The sequence below is a fragment of the Oncorhynchus keta genome, unplaced genomic scaffold (assembly GCF_023373465.1).
Source record: "Oncorhynchus keta strain PuntledgeMale-10-30-2019 unplaced genomic scaffold, Oket_V2 Un_contig_12677_pilon_pilon, whole genome shotgun sequence".
In the NCBI taxonomy this organism is placed as follows: Eukaryota; Metazoa; Chordata; class Actinopteri; order Salmoniformes; family Salmonidae; genus Oncorhynchus; species Oncorhynchus keta.
In genome coordinates this window covers 24,380-40,902 of record NW_026277955.1, presented here as the reverse complement: position 1 = coordinate 40,902, position 16,523 = coordinate 24,380, and the positions used below count along the sequence as shown (strand labels likewise).

General features: G+C 48.5%; 1 long non-coding RNA gene and 1 other non-coding gene across 16 annotated transcripts; both read left to right on the top strand.

The window, feature by feature from the left end:
• Nucleotides 1-846: 846 nt before the first annotated feature.
• On the top strand, nt 847-7,736 carry LOC127917996 (uncharacterized). Of its 15 annotated transcripts, none has more exons than XR_008098288.1 (5): nt 847-1,766; nt 4,380-4,446; nt 5,251-5,451; nt 5,788-5,988; nt 6,925-7,312. It is a non-coding gene; the product is annotated as an uncharacterized LOC127917996 (long non-coding RNA). The 15 variants fall into 15 exon arrangements; XR_008098282.1 differs by lacking the exon at nt 847-1,766 and adding an exon at nt 1,779-1,967; XR_008098279.1 differs by lacking the exon at nt 847-1,766 and adding an exon at nt 2,854-3,039.
• Nucleotides 7,737-10,284: 2,548 nt separating this feature from the next.
• trnat-ugu (transfer RNA threonine (anticodon UGU)) lies at nt 10,285-10,362 on the top strand. Its single transcript has one exon. It is a non-coding gene; the product is annotated as a tRNA-Thr (tRNA).
• The last annotated feature ends 6,161 nt before the right edge of the window (nt 10,363-16,523 follow it).

Sequence of the window (16,523 nt, the reverse complement as noted above, 5' to 3'; positions counted from 1 at the left end):
GTTCCTCTGTCCAGTCTCAACGTCAACAGTGAAGAGGTGACTCCGGGATGCTGGCCTTCTAGGCAGAGTTCCTCTGTCCAGTCTCAACGTCAACAGTGAAGAGGCTACTCCGGGATGCTGGCCTTCTAGGCAGAGTTCCTCTGTCCAGTCTCAACGTCAACAGTGAAGAGGTGACTCCTGCTGGCCTTCTAGGCAGAGTTCCTCTGTCCAGTCTCAACGTCAACAGTGAAGAGGCTACTCCGGGATGCTGGCCTTCTAGGCAGAGTTCCTCTGTCCAGTCTCAACGTCAACAGTGAAGAGGAGACTCCGGGATGCTGGCCTTCTAGGCAGAGTTCCTCTGTCAGTCTCAACGTCAACAGTGAAGAGGTGACTCCGGGATGCTGGCCTTCTAGGCAGAGTTCCTCTGTCCAGTCTCAACGTCAACAGTGAAGAGGTGACTCCGGGATGCTGGCCTTCTAGGCAGAGTTCCTCTGTCCAGTCTCAACGTCAACAGTGAAGAGGTGACTCCGGGATGCTGGCCTTCTAGGCAGAGTTCCTCTGTCCAGTCTCAAAATCAACAGTGAAGAGGTGACTCCGGGATGCTGGCCTTCTAGGCAGAGTTCCTCTGTCAGTCTCAACGTCAGTGAAGAGGTGACTCCGGGATGCTGGCCTTCTAGGCAGAGTTCCTCTGTCCAGTCTCAACGTCAACAGTGAAGAGGTGACTCCGGGATGCTGGCCTTCTAGGCAGAGTTCCTCTGTCCAGTCTCAACGTCAACAGTGAAGAGGTGACTCCGGGATGCTGGCCTTCTAGGCAGAGTTCCTCTGTCCAGTCTCAACGTCAACAGTGAAGAGGTGACTCAATGCTGGCCTTCTAGGCAGAGTTCCTCTGTCCAGTCTCAACGTCAACAGTGAAGAGGCGACTCCGGGATGCTGGCCTTCTAGGCAGAGTTCCTCTGTCCAGTCTCAACATCAACAGTGAAGAGGTGACTCCAGGATGCTGGCCTTCTAGACAGAGTTCCTCTGTCCAGTCTCAACGTCAACAGTGAAGAGGTGACTCCAGGATGCTGGCCTTCTAGGCAGAGTTCCTCTGTCCAGTCTCAACGTCAACAGTGAAGAGGTGACTCTGGGATGCTGGCCTTCTAGACAGAGTTCCTCTGTCCAGTCTCAACGTCAACAGTGAAGAGGTGACTCCGGGATGCTGGTCTTCTAGGCAGAGTTCCTCTGTCCAGTCTCAACGTCAACAGTGAAGAGGTGACTCTGGGATGCTGGCCTTCGAGGCAGAGTTCCTCTGTCCAGTCTCAACGTCAACAGTGAAGAGGTGACTCCAGGATGCTGGCCTTCTAGACAGAGTTCCTCTGTCCAGTCTCAACGTCAACAGTGAAGAGGTGACTCCGGGATGCTGGCCTTCTAGGCAGAGTTCCTCTGTCCAGTCTCAACGTCAACAGTGAAGAGGCGACTCCAGGATGCTGGCCTTCTAGGCAGAGTTCCTCTGTCCAGTCTCAACGTCAACAGTGAGGAGGAGACTCCAGGATGATGGCCTTCTAGGCAGAGTTCCTCTGTCCAGTCTCAACGTCAACAGTGAAGAGGTGACTCCGGGATGCTGGCCTTCTAGGCAGAGTTCCTCTGTCCAGTCTCAACGTCAACAGTGAAGAGGTGACTCCGGGATGCTGGCCTTCTAGGCAGAGTTCCTCTGTCCAGTCTCAACGTCAACAGTGAAGAGGCGACTCCGGGATGCTGGCCTTCTAGGCAGAGTTCCTCTGTCCAGTCTCAACGTCAACAGTGAAGAGGTGACTCCGGGATGCTGGCCTTCTAGGCAGAGTTCCTCTGTCCAGTCTCAACGTCAACAGTGAAGAGGTGACTCCGGGATGCTGGCCTTCTAGGCAGAGTTCCTCTGTCCAGTCTCAACGTCAACAGTGAAGAGGCGACTCCGGGATGCTGGCCTTCTAGGCAGAGTTCCTCTGTCCAGTCTCAACGTCAACAGTGAAGAGGTGACTCCGGGATGCTGGCCTTCTAGGCAGAGTTCCTCTGTCCAGTCTCAATGTCAACAGTGAAGAGGTGACTCCGGGATGCTGGCCTTCTAGGCAGAGTTCCTCTGTCCAGTCTCAACGTCAACAGTGAAGAGGTGACTCCGGGATGCTGGCCTTCTAGGCAGAGTTCCTCTGTCCAGTCTCAACGTCAACAGTGAAGAGGAGACTCCGGGATGCTGGCCTTCTAGGCAGAGTTCCTCTGTCCAGTCTCAACGTCAACAGTGAAGAGGTGACTCCGGGATGCTGGCCTTCTAGGCAGAGTTCCTCTGTCCAGTCTCAACGTCAACAGTGAAGAGGTGACTCCGGGATGCTGGCCTTCTAGGCAGAGTTCCTCTGTCCAGTCTCAACGTCAACAGTGAAGAGGAGACTCCGGGATGCTGGCCTTCTAGGCAGAGTTCCTCTGTCCAGTCTCAACGTCAACAGTGAAGAGGTGACTCCGGGATGCTGGCCTTCTAGGCAGAGTTCCTCTGTCCAGTCTCAACGTCAACAGTGAAGAGGAGACTCCGGGATGCTGGCCTTCTAGGCAGAGTTCCTCTGTCCAGTCTCAACGTCAACAGTGAAGAGGTGACTCTGGGATGCTGGCCTTCTAGGCAGAGTTCCTCTGTCCAGTCTCAACGTCAACAGTGAAGAGGTGACTCCGGGATGCTGGCCTTCTAGGCAGAGTTCCTCTGTCCAGTCTCAACGTCAACAGTGAAGAGGTGACTCCGGGATGCTGGCCTTCTAGGCAGAGTTCCTCTGTCCAGTCTCAATGTCAACAGTGAAGAGGTGACTCCGGGATGCTGGCCTTCTAGGCAGAGTTCCTCTGTCCAGTCTCAACGTCAACAGTGAAGAGGTGACTCCGGGATGCTGGCCTTCTAGGCAGAGTTCCTCTGTCCAGTCTCAACGTCAACAGTGAAGAGGCGACTCCGGGATGCTGGCCTTCTAGGCAGAGTTCCTCTGTCCAGTCTCAACGTCAACAGTGAAGAGGCGACTCCGGGATGCTGGCCTTCTAGGCAGAGTTCCTCTGTCCAGTCTCAACGTCAACAGTGAAGAGGTGACTCCGGGATGCTGGCCTTCTAGGCAGAGTTCCTCTGTCCAGTCTCAACGTCAACAGTGAAGAGGCGACTCCGGGATGCTGGCCTTCTAGGCAGAGTTCCTCTGTCCAGTCTCAACGTCAACAGTGAAGAGGTGACTCCGGGATGCTGGCCTTCTAGGCAGAGTTCCTCTGTCCAGTCTCAACGTCAACAGTGAAGAGGCGACTCCGGGATGCTGGCCTTCTAGGCAGAGTTCCTCTGTCCAGTCTCAACGTCAACAGTGAAGAGGTGACTCCGGGATGCTGGCCTTCTAGGCAGAGTTCCTCTGTCCAGTCTCAACGTCAACAGTGAAGAGGCGACTCCGGGATGCTGGCCTTCTAGGCAGAGTTCCTCTGTCCAGTCTCAACGTCAACAGTGAAGAGGTGACTCCGGGATGCTGGCCTTCTAGGCAGAGTTCCTCTGTCCAGTCTCAACGTCAACAGTGAAGAGGTGACTCCGGGATGCTGGCCTTCTAGGCAGAGTTCCTCTGTCCAGTCTCAACGTCAACAGTGAAGAGGTGACTCCGGGATGCTGGCCTTCTAGGCAGAGTTCCTCTGTCCAGTCTCAACGTCAACAGTGAAGAGGCTCCTCCGGGGTGCTGGCCTTCTAGGCAGAGTTCCTCTGTCCAGTCTCAACGTCAACAGTGAAGAGGTGACTCCGGGATGCTGGCCTTCTAGGCAGAGTTCCTCTGTCCAGTCTCAACGTCAACAGTGAAGAGGTGACTCCGGGATGCTGGCCTTCTAGGCAGAGTTCCTCTGTCCAGTCTCAACGTCAACAGTGAAGAGGTGACTCCGGGATGCTGGCCTTCTAGGCAGAGTTCCTCTGTCCAGTCTCAACGTCAACAGTGAAGAGGTGACTCCGGGATGCTGGCCTTCTAGGCAGAGTTCCTCTGTCCAGTCTCAACGTCAACAGTGAAGAGGTGACTCCGGGATGCTGGCCTTCTAGGCAGAGTTCCTCTGTCCAGTCTCAACGTCAACAGTGAAGAGGTGACTCCGGGATGCTGGCCTTCTAGGCAGAGTTCCTCTGTCCAGTCTCAACGTCAACAGTGAAGAGGCGACTCCGGGATGCTGGCCTTCTAGGCAGAGTTCCTCTGTCCAGTCTCAACATCAACAGTGAAGAGGTGACTCCGGGATGCTGGCCTTCTAGGCAGAGTTCCTCTGTCCAGTCTCAACGTCAACAGTGAAGAGGTGACTCCGGGATGCTGGCCTTCTAGGCAGAGTTCCTCTGTCCAGTCTCAACGTCAACAGTGAAGAGGTGACTCCGGGATGCTGGCCTTCTAGGCAGAGTTCCTCTGTCCAGTCTCAACGTCAACAGTGAAGAGGCGACTCCGGGATCCTGGCCTTCTAGGCAGAGTTCCTCTGTCCAGTCTCAACGTCAACAGTGAAGAGGTGACTCCGGGATGCTGGCCTTCTAGGCAGAGTTCCTCTGTCCAGTCTCAACGTCAACAGTGAAGAGGTGACTCCGGGATGCTGGCCTTCTAGGCAGAGTTCCTCTGTCCAGTCTCAACGTCAACAGTGAAGAGGTGACTCCGGGATGCTGGCCTTCTAGGCAGAGTTCCTCTGTCCAGTCTCAACGTCAACAGTGAAGAGGCGACTCCGGGATGCTGGCCTTCTAGGCAGAGTTCCTCTGTCCAGTCTCAACGTCAACAGTGAAGAGGTGACTCCGGGATGCTGGCCTTCTAGGCAGAGTTCCTCTGTCCAGTCTCAACGTCAACAGTGAAGAGGCTACTCCGGGATGCTGGCCTTCTAGGCAGAGTTCCTCTGTCCAGTCTCAACGTCAACAGTGAAGAGGTGACTCCGGGATGCTGGCCTTCTAGGCAGAGTTCCTCTGTCCAGTCTCAACGTCAACAGTGAAGAGGCGACTCCGGGATGCTGGCCTTCTAGGCAGAGTTCCTCTGTCCAGTCTCAACGTCAACAGTGAAGAGGCGACTCCGGGATGCTGGCCTTCTAGGCAGAGTTCCTCTGTCCAGTCTCAACGTCAACAGTGAAGAGGCTACTCCGGGATGCTGGCCTTCTAGGCAGAGTTCCTCTGTCCAGTCTCAACGTCAACAGTGAAGAGGTGACTCTGGGATGCTGGCCTTCTAGGCAGAGTTCCTCTGTCCAGTCTCAACGTCAACAGTGAAGAGGTGACTCCGGGATGCTGGCCTTCTAGGCAGAGTTCCTCTGTCCAGTCTCAACGTCAACAGTGAAGAGGCGACTCCGGGATGCTGGCCTTCTAGGCAGAGTTCCTCTGTCCAGTCTCAACGTCAACAGTGAAGAGGTGACTCCGGGATGCTGGCCTTCTAGGCAGAGTTCCTCTGTCCAGTCTCAACATCAACAGTGAAGAGGTGACTCCGGGATGCTGGCCTTCTAGGCAGAGTTCCTCTGTCCAGTCTCAACGTCAACAGTGAAGAGGTGACTCCGGGATGCTGGCCTTCTAGGCAGAGTTCCTCTGTCCAGTCTCAACATCAACAGTGAAGAGGTGACTCCGGGATGCTGGCCTTCTAGGCAGAGTTCCTCTGTCCAGTCTCAACGTCAACAGTGAAGAGGTGACTCCGGGATGCTGGCCTTCTAGGCAGAGTTCCTCTGTCCAGTCTCAACGTCAACAGTGAAGAGGTGACTCCGGGATGCTGGCCTTCTAGGCAGAGTTCCTCTGTCCAGTCTCAACGTCAACAGTGAAGAGGCTGACTCCGGGATGCTGGCCTTCTAGGCAGAGTTCCTCTGTCCAGTCTCAACGTCAACAGTGAAGAGGCGACTCCGGGATGCTGGCCTTCTAGGCAGAGTTCCTCTGTCCAGTCTCAACGTCAACAGTGAAGAGGCGACTCCGGGATGCTGGCCTTCTAGGCAGAGTTCCTCTGTCCAGTCTCAACATCAACAGTGAAGAGGTGACTCCGGGATGCTGGCCTTCTAGGCAGAGTTCCTCTGTCCAGTCTCAACGTCAACAGTGAAGAGGTGACTCCGGGATGCTGGCCTTCTAGGCAGAGTTCCTCTGTCCAGTCTCAACGTCAACAGTGAAGAGGTGACTCCGGGATGCTGGCCTTCTAGGCAGAGTTCCTCTGTCCAGTCTCAACATCAACAGTGAAGAGGCGACTCCGGGATGCTGGCCTTCTAGGCAGAGTTCCTCTGTCCAGTCTCAACGTCAACAGTGAAGAGGCGACTCCGGGATGCTGACCTTCTAGGCAGAGTTCCTCTGTCCAGTCTCAACGTCAACAGTGAAGAGGTGACTCCGGGATGCTGACCTTCTAGGCAGAGTTCCTCTGTCCAGTCTCAACGTCAACAGTGAAGAGGTGACTCCGGGATGCTGACCTTCTAGGCAGAGTTCCTCTGTCCAGTCTCAACGTCAACAGTGAAGAGGCGACTCCGGGATGCTGGCCTTCTAGGCAGAGTTCCTCTGTCCAGTCTCAACGTCAACAGTGAAGAGGTGACTCCGGGATGCTGACCTTCTAGGCAGAGTTCCTCTGTCCAGTCTCAACGTCAACAGTGAAGAGGCAACTCCGGGATGCTGGCCTTCTAGGCAGAGTTCCTCTGTCCAGTCTCAACGTCAACAGTGAGGAGGAGACTCCAGGATGCTGGCCTTCTAGGCAGAGTTCCTCTGTCCAGTCTCAACGTCAACAGTGAAGAGGCGACTCCGGGCTGCTGGCCTTCTAGGCAGAGTTCCCCTGTCCAGTCTCAACGTCAACAGTGAAGAGGCGACTCCGGGATGCTGGCCTTCTAGGCAGAGTTCCTCTGTCCAGTCTCAACGTCAACAGTGAAGAGGCTACTCCGGGATGCTGGCCTTCTAGGCAGAGTTCCTCTGTACTGTCTCAACGTCAACAGTGAAGGCGACTCCGGGCTGCTGGCCTTCTAGGCAGAGTTCCTCTGTCCAGTCTCAACGTCAACAGTGAAGAGGCGACTCCGGGATGCTGGCCTTCTAGGCAGAGTTCCTCTGTCCAGTCTCAACGTCAACAGTGAAGAGGCGACTCCGGGATGCTGGCCTTCTAGGCAGAGTTCCTCTGTCCAGTCTCAACATCAACAGTGAAGAGTTGACTCCGGGATGCTGGCCTGCTAGGCAGAGTTCCTCTGTCCAGTCTCAACATCAACAGTGAAGAGGTGACTCCGGGATGCTGGCCTTCTAGGCAGAGTTCCTCTGTCCAGTCTCAACATCAACAGTGAAGAGTTGACTCCGGGATGCTGGCCTTCTAGGCAGAGTTCCTCTGTCCAGTCTCAACATCAACAGTGAAGAGTTGACTCCGGGATGCTGGCCTTCTAGGCAGAGTTCCTCTGTCCAGTCTCAACGTCAACAGTGAAGAGGCGACTCCGGGATGCTGCCCTTCTAGGCAGAGTTCCTCTGTCCAGTCTCAACGTCAACAGTGAAGAGGTGACTCCGGGATGCTGGCCTTCTAGGCAGAGTTCCTCTGTCCAGTCTCAACGTCAACAGTGAAGAGGCGACTCCGGGATGCTGCCCTTCTAGGCAGAGTTCCTCTGTCCAGTCTCAACGTCAACAGTGAAGAGGCGACTCCGGGATGTTGGCCTTCTAGGCAGAGTTCCTCTGTCCAGTCTCAACGTCAACAGTGAAGAGGCGACTCCGGGATGCTGGCCTTCTAGGCAGAGTTCCTCTGTCCAGTCTCAACGTCAACAGTGAAGAGGCGACTCCGGGATGCTGGCCTTCTAGGCAGAGTTCCTCTGTCCAGTCTCAACGTCAACAGTGAAGAGGTGACTCCGGGATGCTCCAGCGTCTACGCCCGCAGCGTTTTGGGTAGCCCATGGGATCAAAGGAATAGGGTCCGGTATGAACAGTGGAACAGCTTGAGTCAGAGTTGAAGTCATATTTGAAGTCGCAATTGATGTTTGTAACTGTCGATGTCCAGAAGAAGTGCTCGGTGGTCACAGGTGACAATAGCATGATATTTCCTTACAACAACAACAACAACAACAACAACAACAACAAAACGAGTGGAGGTAAAACACGAGAAAAGTCAGCAAATGGCCAAGTTGGGTGTAAACTCTGATGACGTCACCGTTCTCCGTAGGCGCCATCTTTTAAATGACGTGCGCGTGTGTGTTTTTATAGACGAATCGTCCGGAATATTCTAAACCTTCAGCACGGTTCAAAGGACCACGAACGCACACAATACATTGGTGAGTCATTTTCACAAGCCATCCTGCTTCAGAAGAGGCACCTATGGAATGTGTATATTGCATCATAATGGATTATAGATGGATATATGTTATGCAATATGTTAATTGCATTTCCTTTGTACGAATAATAAAACAATTTATGGAACAGCTAACCTGAGGTCAGCTAGAAACTAGTACACCCACACAAAAATTCAACTGCTAGCATATAATTTACTTTCTCGCTATAATCACACAGTGTGAACCTAAAATTCAACATCTAATTTGTTGTGTCCTTAGAGGCACCCTATTCCCTATATAGTGCACTACTTTAGACCAGAACCTTATGGCATCTTATTCTCTATATAGTGCACTACTTTAGACCAGAACCTTATGGCATCTTATTCCCTATATAGTGCACTACTTTAGATCAGAGACCTATTGCACCCTATTCCCTATATGCTAGTGCACCAGGTCTCTCTTGGAAAATAGATGTTATCTCAGATGAGAAAAATCTGTATAGATAAAGGTCTATAGTAGTTCACTATATAGGGAATAGGGCTCTGGTCACTAGTAGTTCACTATATAGGGAATAGGGCTCTGGTCACTAGTAGTTCACTATATATAGGGAATAGGGCTCTGGTCTAAAGTGGTCCTTCTGTAGCTCAGTTGGTAGAGCATGGCGCTTGTAACGCCAGGGTAGTGGGTTCAATTCCCGGGACCACCCATACGTAGAATGTATGCACACATGACTGTAAGTCGCTTTGGATAAAAGCGTCTGCTAAATGGCATATATTATTATTATAAAGTAGATCACTATATAGGGAATAGGGCTCTGGTCACTAGTAGTTCACTATATAGGGAATAGGGCTCTGGACACTAGTAGTTCACCATATAGGGAATAGGGCTCTGGTCACTAGTAGTTCACCATATAGGGAATAGGGCTCTGGTCACTAGTTGTTCACTATACAGGGAATAGGGCTCTGGTCTAAAGTAGCTCACTATATAGGGAATAGGGCTCTGGTCTAAAGTAGATCACTATATAGGGAATAGGGCTCTAGTCACTAGTAGTTCACCATATAGGGAATAGAGCTATGGTCACTAGTAGTTCACTACACAGGGAATAGGGCTCTGGTCACTAGTAGTGCACTATATAGGGAATAGGGCTCTGGTCACTAGTAGTTCACTATATAGGGAATAGGGCTCTGGTCACTAGTAGTTCACTATATAGGGAATAGGGCTCTGGTCACTAGTAGTTCACTATATAGGGAATAGGGCTCTGGACACTAGTAGTTCACTATATAGGGAATAGGGCTCTGGTCACTAGTAGTTCACTATATAGGGAATAGGGCTCTGGTCACTAGTAGTTCACTATACAGGGAATAGGGCTCTGGTCTAAAGTGGTCCTTCTGTAGCTCAGTTGGTAGAGCATGGCGCTTGTAACGCCAGGGTAGTGGGTTCAATTCCCGGGACCACCCATACGTAGAATGTATGCACACATGACTGTAAGTCGCTTTGGATAAAAGCGTCTGCTAAATGGCATATATTATTATTATAAAGTAGATCACTATATAGGGAATAGGGCTCTGGTCACTAGTAGTTCACTATATAGGGAATAGGGCTCTGGACACTAGTAGTTCACCATATAGGGAATAGGGCTCTGGTCACTAGTAGTTCACCATATAGGGAATAGGGCTCTGGTCACTAGTTGTTCACTATACAGGGAATAGGGCTCTGGTCTAAAGTAGCTCACTATATAGGGAATAGGGCTCTGGTCTAAAGTAGATCACTATATAGGGAATAGGGCTCTAGTCACTAGTAGTTCACCATATAGGGAATAGAGCTATGGTCACTAGTAGTTCACTACACAGGGAATAGGGCTCTGGTCACTAGTAGTGCACTATATAGGGAATAGGGCTCTGGTCACTAGTAGTTCACTATATAGGGAATAGGGCTCTGGTCACTAGTAGTTCACTATATAGGGAATAGGGCTCTGGTCACTAGTAGTTCACTATATAGGGAATAGGGCTCTGGACACTAGTAGTTCACTATATAGGGAATAGGGCTCTGGTCACTAGTAGTTCACTATATAGGGAATAGGGCTCTGGTCACTAGTAGTTCACTATACAGGGAATAGGGCTCTGGTCTAAAGTGGTCCTTCTGTAGCTCAGTTGGTAGAGCATGGCGCTTGTAACGCCAGGGTAGTGGGTTCAATTCCCACTATATAGGACACCCATACGTAGAATGTATGCACACATGACTGTAAGTCGCTTTGGATAAAAGCGTCTGCTAAATGGCATATATTATTATTATAAAGTAGATCACTATATAGGGAATAGGGCTCTGGTCACTAGTAGTTCACTATATAGGGAATAGGGCTCTGGACACTAGTAGTTCACCATATAGGGAATAGGGCTCTGGTCACTAGTAGTTCACCATATAGGGAATAGGGCTCTGGTCACTAGTTGTTCACTATACAGGGAATAGGGCTCTGGTCTAAAGTAGCTCACTATATAGGGAATAGGGCTCTGGTCTAAAGTAGATCACTATATAGGGAATAGGGCTCTAGTCACTAGTAGTTCACCATATAGGGAATAGAGCTATGGTCACTAGTAGTTCACTACACAGGGAATAGGGCTCTGGTCACTAGTAGTGCACTATATAGGAATAGGGCTCTGGTCACTAGTAGTTCACTATATAGGGAATAGGGCTCTGGTCACTAGTAGTTCACTATATAGGGAATAGGGCTCTGGTCACTAGTAGTTCACTATATAGGAATAGGGCTCTGGACACTAGTAGTTCACTATATAGGGAATAGGGCTCTGGTCACTAGTAGTTCACTATATAGGAATAGGGCTCTGGTCACTAGTAGTTCACCATATAGGGAATAGGGCTCTGGTCACTAGTTGTTCACTATATAGGGAATAGGGCTCTGGTCAGTAGTAGTTCACTATATAGGGAATAGGGCCCAGGTCACTAGTAGTTCACTATATAGGGAATAGGGCTCTGGTCACTAGTAGTTCACTATATAGGGAATAGGGCTCTGGTCACTAGTAGTTCACTATATAGGGAATAGGGCTCTGGTCACTAGTAGTTCACCATATAGGGAATAGGGCTCTGGTCACTAGTTGTTCACTATATAGGGAATAGGGCTCTGGTCAGTAGTAGTTCACTATATAGGGAATAGGGCCCAGGTCACTAGTAGTTCACTATATAGGGAATAGGGCTCTGGTCACTAGTAGTTCACTATATAGGGAATAGGGCTCTGGTCACTAGTAGTGCACTATATAGGGAACAGGGCTCTGGTCACTAGTAGTGCACTATATAGGGAATAGGGCCCTGGTCACTAGTAGTTCACTATATAGGGAATAGGGCTCTGGTCACTAGTAGTTCACTATATAGGGAATAGGGCCCTGGTCACTAGTAGTTCACTATATAGGGAATAGGGCCCTGGTCACTAGTAGTTCACTATATAGGGAATAGGGCTCTGGTCACTAGTAGTTCACTATATAGGGAATAGGGCTCTGGTCACTAGTAGTTCACTATATAGGGAATAGGGCTCTGGACACTAGTAGTTCACTATATAGGAATAGGGCTCTGGTCTAAAGTAGGGCACTATATAGGGAATAGGGCTCTGGTCAGTAGTAGTTCACTATATAGGGAATAGGGCTCTGGACACTAGTAGTGCACTATATAGGAATAGGGCTCTGGTCACTAGTAGTTCACTATATAGGAATAGGGCTCTGGACACTAGTAGTTCACTATATAGGGAATAGGGCTCTGGACACTAGTAGTTCACTATATAGGGAATAGGGCTCTGGTCACTAGTAGTTCACTATATAGGGAATAGGGCTCTGGTCACTAGTAGTTCACTATATAGGGAATAGGGCTCTGGTCACTAGTAGTTCAACATATAGGGAATAGGGCTCTGGTCACTAGTAGTTCACTATATAGGGAATAGGGTTCTGGTCACTAGTAGTTCACTATATAGGGAATAGGGCTCTGGTCACTAGTAGTTCACTATATAGGGAATAGGGCTCTGGTCACTAGTAGTTCACTATATAGGGAATAGGGCTCTGGTCACTAGTAGTTCACTATATAGGGAATAGGGTTCTGGTCACAAGTAGTTCACTATATAGGGAATAGGGCTCTGGTCACTAGTAGTTCACTATATAGGAATAGGGCTCTGGACACTAGTAGTTCACTATATAGGGAATAGGGCTCTGGTCTAAAGTAGGGCACTATATAGGGAATAGGGCTCTGGTCAGTAGTAGTTCACTATATAGGGAATAGGGCTCTGGACACTAGTAGTGCACTATATAGGGAATAGGGCTCTGGTCACTAGTAGTTCACTATATAGGGAATAGGGCTCTGGACACTAGTAGTTCACTATATAGGGAATAGGGCTCTGGACACTAGTAGTTCACTATATAGGGAATAGGGCTCTGGTCACTAGTAGTTCACTATATAGGGAATAGGGCTCTGGTCACTAGTAGTTCACTATATAGGGAATAGGGCTCTGGTCACTAGTAGTGCACTATATAGGAATAGGGCTCTGGTCACTAGTAGTGCACTATATAGGGAATAGGGCTCTGGACACTAGTAGTTCACTATATAGGGAATAGGGCTCTGATCTAAAGTAGGGCACTATATAGGGAATAGGGCTTTGGTCAGTAGTAGTTCACTATATAGGGAATAGGGCTCTGGACACTAGTAGTGCACTATATAGGGAATAGGGCTCTGGTCACTAGTAGTTCACTATATAGGGAATAGGGCTCTGGACACTAGTAGTTCACTATATAGGGAATAGGGCTCTGGACACTAGTAGTTCACTATATAGGGAATAGGGCTCTGGTCACTAGTAGTTCACTATATAGGAATAGCGCTCTGGTCACTAGTAGTTCACTATATAGGGAATAGGGCTCTGGTCACTAGTAGTGCACTATATAGGGAATAGGGCTCTGGTCACTAGTAGTACACTATATAGGGAATAGGGCTCTGGTCACTAGTAGTTCACTATATAGGGAATAGGGCTCTGGTCTATAGTAGTACCACTATATAGGGAATAGGGCTCTGGTCTATAGTAGTTCACTATATAGGGAATAGGGCTCTGGTCTATAGTAGTTCACTATATAGGGAATAGGGCTCTGGTCACTAGTAGTTCACTATATAGGGAATAGGGCTCTGGTCACTAGTAGTACCACTATATAGGGAATAGGGCTCTGGTCACTAGTAGTTCACTATATAGGGAATAGGGCTCTGGTCACTAGTAGTTCACTATATAGGGAATAGGGCTCTGGTCTATAGTAGTTCACTATATAGGGAATAGGGCCCTGGTCACTAGTAGTTCACTATATAGGGAATAGGGCCCTGGTCACTAGTAGTTCACTATATAGGGAATAGGGCTCTGGTCTATAGTAGTTCACTATATAGGGAATAGGGCTCTGGTCACTAGTAGTGCACTATATAGGGAATAGGGCTCTGGTCACTAGTAGTTCACTATATAGGGAATAGGGCTCTGGTCACTAGTAGTTCACTATATAGGAATAGGGCTCTGGTCTATAGTAGTTCACTATATAGGGAATAGGGCTCTGGTCTATAGTAGTCTCACTAGTAGTAGGGAATAGGGCTCTGGTCACTAGTAGTTCACTATATAGGGAATAGGGCTCTGGTCACTAGTAGTTCACTATATAGGGAATAGGGCTCTGGTCACTAGTAGTTCACTATATAGGGAATAGGGCTCTGGTCACTAGTAGTTCACTATATAGGGAATAGGGCTCTGGTCACTAGTAGTTCACTATATAGGGAATAGGGCTCTGGTCACTAGTAGTTCACTATATAGGGAATAGGGCTCTGGTCACTAGTAGTTCACTATATAGGGAATAGGGCTCTGGTCACTAGTAGTTCACTATATAGGGAATAGGGCTCTGGTCACTAGTAGTTCACTATATAGGAATAGGGCTCTGGTCACTAGTAGTTCACTATATAGGGAATAGGGCTCTGGTCACTAGTAGTTCACTATATAGGGAATAGGGCTCTGGTCACTAGTAGTTCACTATATAGGGAATAGGGCTCTGGTCACTAGTAGTTCACTATATAGGAATAGGGCTCTGGTCACTAGTAGTTCACTATATAGGGAATAGGGCTCTGGTCACTAGTAGTTCACTATATAGGGAATAGGGCTCTGGTCACTAGTAGTTCACATAGGGAATAGGGCTCTGGTCACTAGTAGTTCACTATATAGGGAATAGGGCTCTGGTATATAGTAGTTCACTATATAGGGAATAGGGCTCTGGTCACTAGTAGTTCACTATATAGGGAATAGGGCCCTGGTCACTAGTAGTTCACTATATAGGGAATAGGGCTCTGGTCACTAGTAGTTCACTATATAGGGAATAGGGCTCTGGTCACTAGTAGTTCACTATATAGGGAATAGAGTCCCATTTAGGAAATGACTACATTATGTTTTGTATAATAACAAACTAACTGTTGATAGTCAACTGGCTACTGATGTTGTGGTTAGTTTTAGAATAAGGGTCATGGGTTGTTAGAATGTTGGTTAAAATGTTGATTTCCTGTAGAGAATCTACGGATGGACTGTCCAAATACACACACACACACACGCACGCACGCACGCACGCACACACACGCACGCACGCACGCACGCACGCACGCACGCACACGCACACACACACACACACACACACACACACACACACACACACACACACACACACACACGCACACGCACACGCACACGCACACGCACACGCGTGCACGCACAAGCAAACACACACACTTTAGTAGTCGACACACAGGGCTACCTGACCTGGATCTAGCCTTTTGCAGTCTTTGGTGAATCCATTATTGAGAGGGAGACGAAGAGAGAGGGAGAAAAAGGGGGAGAGAAAGAGAGAAAAAAACTACAAATATAAACCTGAATCTTAATGATGTTGCTGCCCTGAGATACTCACTCACTCTTTGCCCTGTCTGAGGCTGAGGTCCAGATTTCAAACAGACATCTGTCTGGCAGAGAGACAGGAAGTCACATAAAGGAGACATGAAGTCATATATAGGAGACAGGAAGTCACATAAAGGAGACATGAAGTCATATATAGGAGACAGGAAGTCACATAAAGGAGACATGAAGTCATATATAGGAGACAGGAAGTCACATAAAGGAGACATGAAGTCATATATAGGAGACAGGAAGTCACATAAAGGAGACATGAAGTCATATATAGGAGACAGGAAGTCACATAAAGGAGACATGAAGTCATATATAGGAGACAGGAAGTCATATAAAGGAGAGACAGGAAGTCATATATAGGAGAGACAGGAAGTCATATAAAGGAGAGACAGGAAGTCATATAAAGGAGACAGGAAGTCATATATAGGAGAGACAGGAAGTCATATAAAGGAGACAGGAAGTCATATAAAGGAGACATGAAGTCATATAAAGGAGAGACAGGAAGTCATATATAGGAAACAAGGAAGTCATATAAAGGAGACATGAAGTCATATATAGGAGAGACAGGAAGTCATATAATGTAGAGACAGGAAGTCATATATAGGAGACAGGAAGTCATATATAGGAGACAGGAAGTCATATATAGGAGAGACAGGAAGTTACATAAAGGAGAGAAGGGAAGTCATATAAGGAGACATGAAGTCATATATAGGAGAGACAGGAAGTCATATAAAGGAGAGACAGGAAGTCATATAAAGGAGAGACAGGAAGTCATATAAAGGAGAGACAGGAAGTCATATAAAGGAGAGACAGGAAGTCATATAATGTAGAGACAGGAAGTCATATAAAGGAGACAAAGGAAGTCATATAAAGGAGAGACAGGAAGTCATATAAAGGAGAGACAGGAAGTCATATAATGTAAAGACAGGAAGTCATATAAAGGAGACAAAGGAAGTCATATAAAGGAGAGACAGGAAGTCATATAAAGGAGAGACAGGAAGTCATATAAAGGAGAGACAGGAAGTCATATAAAGGAGAGACAGGAAGTCATATAAAGGAGAGACAGGAAGTCATATAAAGGAGAGACAGGAATTCATATAAAGGAGAGACAGGAAGTCCTATAAAGGAGAGACAGGAAGTCATATAAAGGGGTCAGGGGTTAGAGGTCACAGACTTAATTAACCTCCCCCAAAAATACTAGATTCGTCCCATTTCCAAAAGGGTTCTTTGGCTGTCCCCATAGGATAATTATTTTTGGTTGCAGGTAAAAACCCTTTTTGGGTTCTACGTAGAACCCTCTGTTGAAAAGGTTCTACCTGGAACCAAAAGTGTTCCACCAGGAACCAAAAAGGGTTCTTTAAAAGGGTATACAGGATGGACAGCAGATAGCCAGAAGATATTGGAAGAACCCAAAAAGTTTAGA